Source organism: Suncus etruscus, chromosome 13 (assembly GCF_024139225.1).
Source record: "Suncus etruscus isolate mSunEtr1 chromosome 13, mSunEtr1.pri.cur, whole genome shotgun sequence".
NCBI classification, from domain to species: domain Eukaryota; kingdom Metazoa; phylum Chordata; class Mammalia; order Eulipotyphla; family Soricidae; genus Suncus; species Suncus etruscus.
In genome coordinates, this window is record NC_064860.1 from 80,535,989 (window position 1) to 80,548,370 (window position 12,382).

General features: G+C 38.2%; 1 pseudogene; it reads left to right on the forward strand.

The window, feature by feature from the left end:
- The first annotated feature begins 6,454 nt into the window (after window positions 1–6,454).
- Window positions 6,455–6,550, forward strand: LOC126026882 (uncharacterized; annotated as a pseudogene).
- Window positions 6,551–12,382: the final 5,832 nt, after the last annotated feature.

Genomic DNA, 12,382 nt, shown 5'->3' on the forward strand with positions numbered 1-12,382 from the left:
TACATATGCCTTATGGCTCTTTTGTAGTACAACAGAACTGAGTAGTTGCAATAGAAACCTTATGGCTACAAGAAAATCAGGCTTTTGATAGTGAACTTAAAGTATTATACGCACACACTAATTTTTAATAATGAACAACTTTTAAATGTGTCACAACATATAGCTTAATATATTTATAACTTAACATATAACTTAAATATTATAAAAAGATAATTAAAATATTATTTTCATATATTTAAATATTATGTTTAAAACAACATATAAATATTTAGTTACAATATTTAAAATTTTTTAAACTTTTATAATATTTTAATGTAATGTTTTCTCAATGAAAATGAAATGTTATGACCTTCAAGACTAATTGAAAAACTTTTATGAAACATTTTGGCAAATCTCTGCTCTAGTGATCGATATTAGAGAACAAATAGTAAATTCTGACTACTTGCTTAATTTTTATAAGTAAAATCTTAATTTTTATAAGTAACGTCATATTTTTATTGTTTAAATTCCATTTATAAAAGAAAAATTCAAAGTTTTTATAAAAAAAACTTTCAAAAAGTACCTTTTTGAGTGCAATACCAGCTTATACCCAACAGGTGGCTGTATTTCTCAATGTTTCAAGCTAGCCTTGCTAACCCGTTGCATATAAATTTGTCTATCAGTTTGCATAGTTACTGCATATTAGTGATTCCACGATCATTATTTAATGAAAAAGGCTATGCAGTGGCAAAAAAGAGGTATCAGATAATTAGAGATTATTCTTTGATTTACTGAGTTTGATGCTTCTGTTTCTCATTCAGTTGTCTCAGAACCATTACTTGTCTGCATACAGTCTAACCAGACATATGTTAGAAACTGCAACATGCTTTCAATTTACATGTCAAATCTATGAACACTGAGAGACACTGAGCAGATATATATAACTGATATATCATATAGCAGTTAGATGAATTTGGAATCACTTGCCCCATTTTCCTGCTTCCTAAAGCACTTAAAAATGTTAATTCCTACTTTGTATTATTTTAGAAAGCTTTAGATAGGATATTGGTAGATCCTTAACTTGCATAGAAGTTTTATACAATGGCACTGTTGGCTCTTCTTTTTTTTCCTCAAATACTTTTCACACTCTTTGATTTAAAAACCAGATCTATGCATGGATCTTATCTTACTATCTTTGATTTCCATCTGATTGCACAGGCCTCATTGTTTAAAAGCTTGAGCTCTTTTGTTGTTCTTGCACTACAATTTGGAATTGAATCAGAGTCCTGCATGCAAAGTGTGCACTCCAGACCTTAGAGCCATCTCTCTGGCAAACTTTTTCTTCCTCTCTTATCAATGGCATAAACACCTTTGAGGCTATGGGACTGATTTCCAGTTTACCAGGTATTTTTCTCCTGAATTAAATTTGTCTCCTAACAGGGTATTTAGTTTTTCTTCAAATTACGTTCAATTTTTTTAGGTTAGTATTATTTTTTTAGATAAATTGCTAATATTTATAAAAATACAACTACCTTCAGGATAATATTTTGAGATTATAAATCTCAGCAATTTTATACTATGTACAAGACACTTTGCCAAAGTATTTAATATAACTGCTTTATAAATATAAATTTATAAATAGCATTCTTAATAACATCATGAATAATAAATATTTATATTAAATACATAAATACATATTCAATATATAAAATTTATAAACTTTATAAGTATAAATTTAATATAAAGTTCTAATCCCAGGAAGATTATAATTTAATGATTAATTGATAATATAAAATATAAATTGCATATACAATTTTATATTATAATTGCATATAAAATACACAGAAATATATATTAAGAACATAGAAATAATTCCCCTAATAAAAATTAAAAGCTTGGGGTAGTCCCCTGGGTAAAACAATTTCAGAATAACTTAGACTATGATGGCTTCTAATGTCTTCCGAGGCAGAAAAAATTACCCTGACATTAAAAGTCCTTGCTGATTTTCTCCTCCCTTCCTCCCTCCCTACCCTCCTTCCTCCCTCCCTACCCTCCTTCCTTCCTTCCTTCCTTCCTTCCTTCCTTCCTTCCTTCCTTCCTTCCTTCCTTCCTTCCTTCCTTCCTTCCTTCCTTCCTTCCTTCCTTCCTTCCGCCCTTCCCTCCTTCCTTCCTCCCTCCCTCCCCTCCTTCCTTCCTTCCTTCCTCCTTCCCTCCCTCCTTCCCTCCCTCCCTCCCTCCCTCCCTCCCTCCCTTCCTTCCTTCCTTCCTTCTTTCCTCCCTTCTTTCCTCCCTCTCTCCCTTCCTTCTTTCCTTCCTTCCTTCCCAAGTTCCTCCCTCCCCTCCTTCCTCCCTCCCTCCCTTCTTTTTTTCTTCCTCCCTCCCTTCCTTCTTCCTTTCTCTCTCCCTTCTTTCCTTTTTCCCTCCCTCCTTCCCTTTTTTCTCTCTTTCCTCCCTCCCTCCCTCCCTCCCTCCCTTCCTTCTCTCTTTTCTTCCTCCCTCCCTTCCTCCCTCCCTTCCCTCTCTCCTTTCATCCTCCCTCTCTTCCTCCCTCTTTTCCTCCCTCTTTTCCTCCCTCCCTCTCTTTCTTCCTTCTTTCCTTCCTTCCTACCTTCCTTTCTCCCTCCCTTCCTACCTGCCTCACTCTCTTCCTTCCTTCCTACCTTCCTTCCTCCCTCCCTTCCTACCTGCCTCCCTCTCTTCCTTCCTTCCTTTCTTCCTACCTGCCTCCCTCTCTTCCTTCCTTCCTTCCTTCCTTCCTTCCTTCCTTCCTTCCTTCCTTCCTTTCTTCCTTCCTTCCTCCCTCCCTTCCTACCTGCCTCCCTCCCTTCCTTCCTTCCTCCCTCCTTCTCCCTCTTGCCATCTCTTCCTCCCTCCCTCCCTCCCTCCCTCCCTCCTTCCTTCCTTCCTCCCTCCCCCCTCCCTCCCTCCCTCCCTCCCTTCCTTCCTTCCTTCCTTCCTTCCTTCCTTCCTTCCTTCCTTCCTTCCTTCCTTCCTTCCTTCCTTCCTTCCTTCCTTCCTTCCTTCCTGCCCGCCTTCCTTCCTTCCTTTCTTCTTCCCTCTCCCTCTCTCCCTCCCTTTCTCCCTTTCTCTCACCCTTCCTCCCTCAGTCACTTTCTCCTAGATGGCCTCAGCTAAATAAATGTTCCAGCCTTTGCTCTTAATATACCAGTTATCTTTTTGTGTACATGTGAACTCTTAATATATTTGCTAATTGTTTAATGTACTAATTAAAGTAAACAATTGTTCATAACTATATTAGAAAAGTTATCTTAGAACTGTACCCTTCAGTACTGCCACCTCCTGGCCAACACAGGGACTGCTCCTCCAAGCACTGCCACCTGTGAGTCAACAAAGGGAGTGCAGCTAAACAACGCCGCTTGCTGGCCATTACTGGAACTGCATATTTCAGTACTGCCGCCTGCTGGCCAATACTGGAACTGCACTTCTCAGAACCACCACATGCTGGTAACACAAAACTTGCATTTCCCATAACTCTTACCTACTGGCTAACAGTCGGACTGTTTCCAGTACCACTATCTGCTGGCCAATATGTGAACTGTGCTTTTCAGCAGCATTACCTGCTGGCCAACACAGGGAATGTGCCTCTCAACACTGCCACCTGAAGGTCAACAAAGGGACTGCATGCTCAACATCGCTGCTTGCTGGCCAACACGGGAACTGCATCTTTCAGTACTGCCGCTAGCTGGCCAACACAGGGACTGTACCTTTCAGTAATGCCACCTGCTGGCACCTTTCAGTACTGCCACCTGCTGGCCAACACAGGGATTGCGCCTCCCAGTACTGCCACCTGAGGGTTAACAAAGGGACTGCACACTCAACAGCGCCGCCTGCTGGCCATCACTTGGAACTGCACCTTTTAGTACTGCTGCCTGCTGGCCAATACTGGAACTGCACTTCTCAGAACCACCTGCTGACTGCACGCTCAACAACGCAGCCTGCTGGCCAACACGTGAGCTGCATCCTTCAGTACTGCCACTGCTGGCCAACACGGGGACTGAGCCTCCCAGCACTGCCACCTGCAGGTCAACAAAGGGACGGCACACTCAACAGCACCGCCTGCTGGCCATTACTGGAACTGCACCTTTCAGTACTGCCATCTGCTGGCCAATACTGGAACTGCACTACTCAGAACCACCATCTGCTGGTAACACAAAACATGCATTTCCCATAACTTTACCTGCTGGCTAACTGTGGGACTGTTTCCCAGTACCACTATTTGCTGGCCAATACGTGGACTGTGCTTTTCAGCAGCACCACCTGCTGGCCAACACAGGGACTATGCCTCCCAGCACTGCCACCTGCAGGTCAACAAAGGGACTGCACTATAAACACCGCTTCCTGCTGGCCAACACTGAAACTGCACCTTCTATGGTTCTAACTATCTTAGAAAAGTTTTCTATAAATAGATGTTAAGTAGAGAATTGTTATATAAGTAATTAATTTAGGATGTAGTTCAGGATACTTTGAAGGTAGTAGGAAACTTAGAACCACAGGGTAAAACTTTAAACAATCTGTACTTAAATTTTGAAGCTCATGCTTTATTTTGAAGCTATTCCTGTGTTTATTGAGAAAATCAGGGCTTCAATAATTGCGTACTGCTTAGTTGTTAGAAGTAATTCCTGGCAATACTCAGGGTCACTTCTGGTTGTATTTGAAAATCATATAGTGCTGGGCATTTCAATGTGGCTACCATTTAGATTCACAGCCACCAGTGTTGGGACCAACCCTGCCAAAAAGAGCCCATGGTAAGCAAATCAAGAAAGGTGAGCTGACCAGCTCATGAAGGGCGGAGCCAGAGGAGTCAGGTCACTCCATTCAACTCTGCTGACACACATATTTTCTAGTTAATGAACCCCAGCACATATGTAGAAAACATCTCATTACAAATATGACAATGGGAAATAACACAGGCCTCCAGTTTTCATAGCGAATGAAAATGGCAGCTCTGATGACCTGAAAAGTGTTGAACACTTATTTAGCCTCTGAGATAAGGACTTTAGAGAAGAACTATGGAGGATCCTCATAGAACTCAAAGAATATACAGAAAAAAAGAAGGAACTGCAAATAAGAATCAAGAAGATCTGAAAATAGAAGTGAGAAAAGGTGGGGCATTTGCCTTGCATGTGAAAGGACGGTGGTTCGAATCCTGGCATCCCATATGGTCCTCCGAGCCTGCCAAGAGCGATTTCTGAGCATAGAGCCAGGAGTAACCCCCGAGCACTGCCAGGTGTGATTCCCCCCCAAAAATAAGTGAGAAAAGTCTAAACTGAAACAACAGGACTAAAAACTTGGTAGGTGAAATGAAAATCTCACTGGCAAGCCTCTCCAATAAAGTAATAGTGGGATGGAGGACCAAATCAGTGAACTGGAAGATGAGATGCATAACAACTTTGTACAACAGAAGAGATTGGAAATAAAAATTATATAGTGCTGTTGATTGAACCCAGAATTTTTGTGTTATTCCATCCTAAAAAGCTATATCTTCCTGGTCCGGTTAAGAGAACTTTAAAAGGCATGTAAAAATTGCTTGATATAAGGCTGGAGAGATAGCACAGTGGTACAGCATTTGCCTTGCATACAGCTGATTCAAGAGAGATGGTGGTTCAAATTCCGACATCCCATATGATCTCCCGTGCCTACATGGAGTGATTGCTGAGCTCAGAGCCAGGAGTGTTGCCAGGTGTGACCCAAAAAACAAAAACAAAAACAAAAATTGCTTGACATTGCTGGGATGTTCATGGTGAACAATGCTCATGCTATTTTTTACACGGCACAATCCTTTCATTTCCCTAGACACCAATAGTTTAAATGTGACGAGCTAAATATCCTAACTCTAAATCTTTTCTAAATCTAAGAAACTATGTAGGAGAGATTATAATAATATATTATATGTTAATAAAGGGGATTATACTGTAGATTAGCCATTTAAACTCACAGGATAGTGTATATGACAAGTCAAGTAAAGAGATCAGTGATAATAAAAAAATTCTAGACTGGAGTGACAGCACAGCAGATAGGAAATTTGCCTTGCACCTGGAAGACTCAGGTTCAATCCACGGCATCCCATTAGGTCCCTCAAGACTGCCAGGGAAAATTTCTTAGCTCAAAGCCAGGAGTAAAACCAGAGCATTGCATGGTGTCATCCAAAAACAGACAAACAAAAACACTGCTTCAAGAAATAAAAGAAGACACAAAGAAACATATACTGCTCATGGATTGGGAGGATTAGCATCATTAAAATGGCAATACTTCCCAAAGCATTGTATGGATCTAATGCAATTCCTATGAAAATATTCATGATATTTTTTTCAAAAAAGTGGATCAGACACTCCTGAAATTCATATGCAGCAATAAATGTCCACAAATAGCTAGAATAGCTAGAACAATCCTTGACAAAAATATCAGAGGCATCACTTTCCCCAATGATAAACTGTACTATAAAGTAATCGTCATTGTGCTCGCTTCAGCAGCACATATACTAAAATTGGAATGATACAGAGAAGATTAGCATGGCCCCTGCGCATTTATCCAAAAGGCCAATAAAAATATTGCGTGAAATGTAAAAAAAAAAAAGTAATCGTCATTAAAATAGCATGGAATTGGAATAAAGAGACTCTCAGATTAATGCAATAGACTTGAATATTCAGAGATGAACTCACAGATCAAATAAAAATGGATTAAAGAACTTGAGAGATGAAAACATAGGTACTAGGAGAAAATGTAGGCAGAATACTCCATGACATTAAAGCTAAAAACTGAAACACTGCCTGCCAAGCAACTGGAAGCAAAAATAAACAAATGTACTCCATTAAACTGAGAAACTTTTGCACCTTAAAGGTGACAGTGACATGATGCAAAGATTATGCAAGGAATGTGAGAAACTATTCACCCAATACCCATCAGATAAGGGGTTAATATCTAAAATATACAAGGCACTGCTAGAATTTACCATGAAAAATAATCTAACCATCCAGAAAAGGAGAGAAGAAATGAACAGACATTTCCTCAAAGAAGAAATACAGATGGTCAAAAGAGACTTGAAAAAAAGTGTTTCACTTGACTAATTATCAGGGATATGCAAATCAAAATAACAAAATATTATTTCACACTATAGAGACTAGCATACATTACAAAGATCAAGAACAACCACTGCTGATGCAGATGTGGGGAGAAAAGTATTCTCATTCACTGCTGGTGGAAATGCAAACTGGTCTAGCCTTTTTGGTAACAATATGAATATTCCCCCCAAATTAGAAATTGAACTTCCCTATAATCCAGCAATACCACTGCAAGGGATATACCCTAGGAATACAAATACGCAATACAAAAATGCCCTCTGTACTCCTATGTACGTCACAGCACTATTTATAATAGCCATAATCTGGAAACAAACCAGGTGCCTGACAAGAGATGAGTGACTAAAGAATCTGTGGTACATTTCCACCATGAAATACTATGCAACTTCTAGGAAAAAAATATAGTCATGAAATTAGCTTACACATGATGGATATGGAGATTATTATACTGAGTGAAATGCCTTAGAGGGAGAGGGACAGACATAGAACAATCTCATGGGGCTGGAGAGGTTGTGCTAGAGGTAAGGTGTCTGCCTTGCAAGCGCTAGCCAAGGAAGGACAGCGGTTCGATCCCCCGGCATCCCATATGGTCCCCCCAAGCCAGGGGCGATTTCTGAGTGCTTAGCCAGGAATAACCCCTGAGCATCAAACAGGCGTGGCCCACCCCCCCCAAAAAAGAACAATCTCATTCATTTTTGGCATATAAGAAAAATAAAATATTATGTAGTAATGAAACCCAAAGACAATAAAAATGAGGCTCAAGAGGACCAGTCCATGGTAGGAAATTTGCCACAAAAAGGAATGCAGTTAGGGTAGTGAACATCTGATCCACTCTGACTATGATAGTTGGAACTGATCACTTTGGGCATAAACTGGTGGTGAAAGGAGATAATTGATATGCATGGTACCCCTTCATTAGCAATAATGTAAATTACAGTGACACAAAAAAAGGTGAGAAAGAGAAAGAGAGGGAGAGAGAGAAAGAAAGAGAGAGAGAGAAGAGAGAGAGAGAGAGAGAGAGAGAGAGAGAGAGAGAGAGAGAGAGAGAGAGAGAGAGAGAGAGAGAGAGAGAGAGAGAGAGATAAAAATGCCTGCCCCAGAAGCAGGAAGAGGATGGGATAGTGTGGAAGAGAAACTGAAGATATTGGTGGCAGGAAATGTGCACTAGTGAAGGTTGATGTACATTGTATGACTGAAACTCAATCACGAACAATTTGGTAACCACAGTGTGTGTGTATACATACATATATATAAAATAATTACATAAAAATCCAACCAAAAATATTCAGGGCCTGGAGTGTCCTATGTTGGGTAGGACATTGGCTTGTACATGTCCAACTAGGTTCAATTCTCATTCTATATTGTTCACCAAGCCCCACCTGGATTATCAGCAAAGATTTTTATTATGAGCAAAGATCCAGGAGTTAACCCTGAGCACTGCTGGGTGTGAACTTGAAACAAAACCTAAAATCTTTTGGGGAACAGATTATTTTTTGCCTGAATTTATATCTGATGATTGTTATTTTTCTGTTCAAAAGCTTGTCATCATCACCTTTGCACATTTTCATAAAGTAATTAAACTTCTTTTCAGGTGGTAAGTTTTCTGTGTCATCTGGAGTTCACAAAAACATCCTAATTTTTATTTTATATCTTTCCGATTCATTAGAAACTAAGATAAAAGATGCTGTCATATTTTAGCTAAGATGTCCAGGTAACTCTTCAGAACTCAAAAGAGTCAGTGTCTATATTAAAAATTCAGACTATTTATGACTTATTAATTTTTGTAAGAATTTTGTAGGAATTTTTATAATAAAATTTTGGTAAACATATTTATTACACTTTAGTCTCCTCATTTTTGGATGTGTTAAAAGGGATGCTAGAGGCATTAGAAAATAATAATAAGGCAGCTGAAAAATTGGGAAGCCAAATTTTAATTTAATTATATTGTTTACAGAGATGAATGAAATTGGAAAAAGAGAGCAGTTGATTTTTTTTATCATGCACAAAAGAACATGTGGTGTTAGTTGAATAATCTCATGAGTTTTATTAAAGAGATATTATATGAGTATGAATGAGGTTTAGCTCAGTTCTGATGGCCTACAGTTAACCTATTCAGAATTACTTCTTCATAGTATTTTAGATGTTGCAAGTACCATCAGTTACCCAACTAAAGAATGGGTTACATATAAATATATTTGTGGGATTCTAAACATGATTTTTCATTTAAAATATCATTTAATTGCTTAAATCATCAACACCATGTACTGAAAGCTACTATGATACTAATTTGAAGAACAACGAAGTATCAAAAATATTTGTTAAATTCTTAGAACTATGAGGTCAATAGTGTGGGTCTGCTTTTAAAACATGCTGTTGAGTAAATTGCAAAAATAATTTGCTAACATGTTTTACCTATGTTTTGTTTTTATGGTTGTATGTTATGCCTCAAAGATGGTCAAACTTATATAACAACATTTAGAGAAAAAAAGGAAGATAAGTTTTCTTTAGTAGCATGAGGCGAGGTGCAATTAGTTTCAAACAATGAAGATGAGGTCAAAAGCACACCAGTTGAGGAATAGGAATACTTAGATCCTGATAACTTTTGAAGTCTTTTCCAACTATGATGTTCTGCCTCATTCTTTGCTCCTTCATTCAGATCGGCTAGAGACAGGTCAGGATGAAATCACAACTTTCCCTTCAACTGATTTATCCGGTATTTGTTTATTTTTATTCTGGTGCTGAAATCTAAGTTTAGGTAATTCTGGATGGTGTTGTAGAGTTGCTTAAGTTTATAAAAGGAAGCACTAGGCTTTATTCTAGTTAGTCGAGTTGGATTTTTTTTTTCTCCCCTTGTTAAAAGCATAAAAACAATTACCCTGTTTTCATTCTGCATGCTTTGAATCCTGGGCAGTGAAAAATATTTGTTCCTAAGATACTAAGGAAGTTTACTTTTCCTGGTGAGTCTCAATTAGCAGTTCTGATTGGAAATAGGAAGAAAAAAATTGACATGTAGTCTCTCTGGAGACTATGGGTTCTATGACTACTACCTGCAATATTCAGACCCTCTTGAACCAAATTTATAAAGACTCTTCTGTGAGATCAGAGTTTAGAGCACTTTTTTATCTTTGAAAATAGGGACATTCTTTTTGCTGAGTAAGCACTCCATCACTCCTAGATGCAGGGCTATTTAAATATTATCAAACTGTGACCACAGTAATTACATGTTCTATTTGTATATTCTTTGTTTCTTTGGTACTTTGGTTTTGATGTAACAATTAATAAACTCCTTTAAAACTTGGTACTCCTGTTTTATACCAAGAATGGCGTGATGTAATCTTGCGGAGAAGGGGTTGGAAGAAAAAGGGAAAAATAGAAGAGATGAGAATGACTTTAATTTCTTTCTCATATCCTCTTCCTATTTGTAGATTTAGGTTATGAGTCATAAGGTGTATGAAAGATTTCTATTTTACTCTCAATATCATCAAAACAATATTTTTGTTCAGGTTCATATTTAAAGAAGGATCTGGGTGTGTAACCCAGAAAATTCTAACATTTAGCCTTGACTGTTTCTAGGCTGCTTCCAATGGGGCCAAGTGTCTAAAAACTGTCTAAGATTGTCAGTTCCAAGAGCCCAACACAGTTATTCAGTATCTACTTTTTATTCATTATATTGTTTCAAATATTTAATAGATTTCTTTAAAAGTCCATTGAAATAAAATCATTTTTGATTTTATTGTCAGGTGACAAGGAGGTCTACCTTAAGGCAATATGTAAGAGAAATTTAGAGGTAGGTGCTGGATAATTCTTTAATGGGGCATGGCAGTGTCCTGGACATTATAACATGTAGACTATTCTTGGCCTTGATTTTCCAGACATTATTTTAGCACTCCCTATGCATTCTTCAAAATTACAATGATCAAAAACGTCTCCAGATATTGCTAAATATACACTAGAGAATATAATCTTCCATGATGGAGAACATTGATTAATTTGAACAAATTATGGTTTTTAAAAATTCTATGACATTTAGTAGAATGGCTTGTATATATGGAAGAAAGTTAAACTTCTAAAAAATAAAATTTCTAAAATTAGTTGCTTCAAATGCTAATTTGTCTAAGAATCAAGTGACAAGCAACTTACCAGTTTTACCATAACAATTCATAAGTAGTCACTTATAAAGAAAAAATGTTCTTGAACATTTTAAATACATTTTAGATTTATTTAAAATTCTTATATTTATTTTAAAAATTATCTAAATATATTTAAAACTAATAGTTTTAAACATATTTTTGGAAAAAAAATAAAGCTTGAGATAGGGGCCAGAGAGATAGTACAGGGGTTATTAGGCACTTGTCTTTTTTGTTGTTGTTGTTGTTGTTTTTGGGCCATACCCGGCGGTGATCAGAGGTTACTCCTGGCTGTCTGCTCAGAAATAGCTCCTGGCAGGCACTGGGGGACCATATGGGACACCGGGATTCGAACCAACCATCTTTGGTCCTGGATCGGCTGCTTGCAAGGCAAAAGCCGCTGTGCTATCTCTCTGGGCCCTAGGCACTTGTCTTGCATAGGCTGGCTCTGGTACAATCTTGGATACCACTTGGTTGTTTAAATATCAATGGATGGAGCTCTTGAGATCCTAGAGTACTGCAGGAAAAGCCTCAATAATTTTAGACATTGCATTTTTGGACACTCACATTGAATTACAAGCCTTGTCTGACAGTCACAGGAGAATCATTCTTTCTCAAACGCGCGTGCACACGCATTCACACACACACACACACACAAAACACACACACACACACCAAACAAAACTAGAAAACAACTTTTGGGGGAGGATTTTCAGAGAAGAGTCTGACCCATCTCTTCCAACATCTTTCAACATCTTTTTCAACAGATAAAATGCTGTCGGTCCTTGTAAGAAGTCCTAGTGATCATGAAAGTACTTGAATAGACATCTTAAGAAATGTAGGGGTGATGGAGAAATGACCCTGAGACGCCGCCGGTGAGGGGAAGCAGACACTCAGGTAGAAGGTGTGGTGTCAGAATTTCAAATGCCTGAAATCCTATCAACAGCATTGCAAATCATCATGCTTTAAATAAGAAATAAATTCATACCAAGTGTCTCTTGAAAAGCATGAATGAACAAGTATGTTAATATTATTTATCATTGGACAAAGAATAAAAAAAAAATCTCATCATGGGCCGGAGTGGTAGCACAATGGTAGGATATTTGTCTTTCACACGGCTGACTCAGGAGGGATGTGGGTTCGATCCCTGGTATCCCCTGGCTCCCTGAGCCAGGAGCA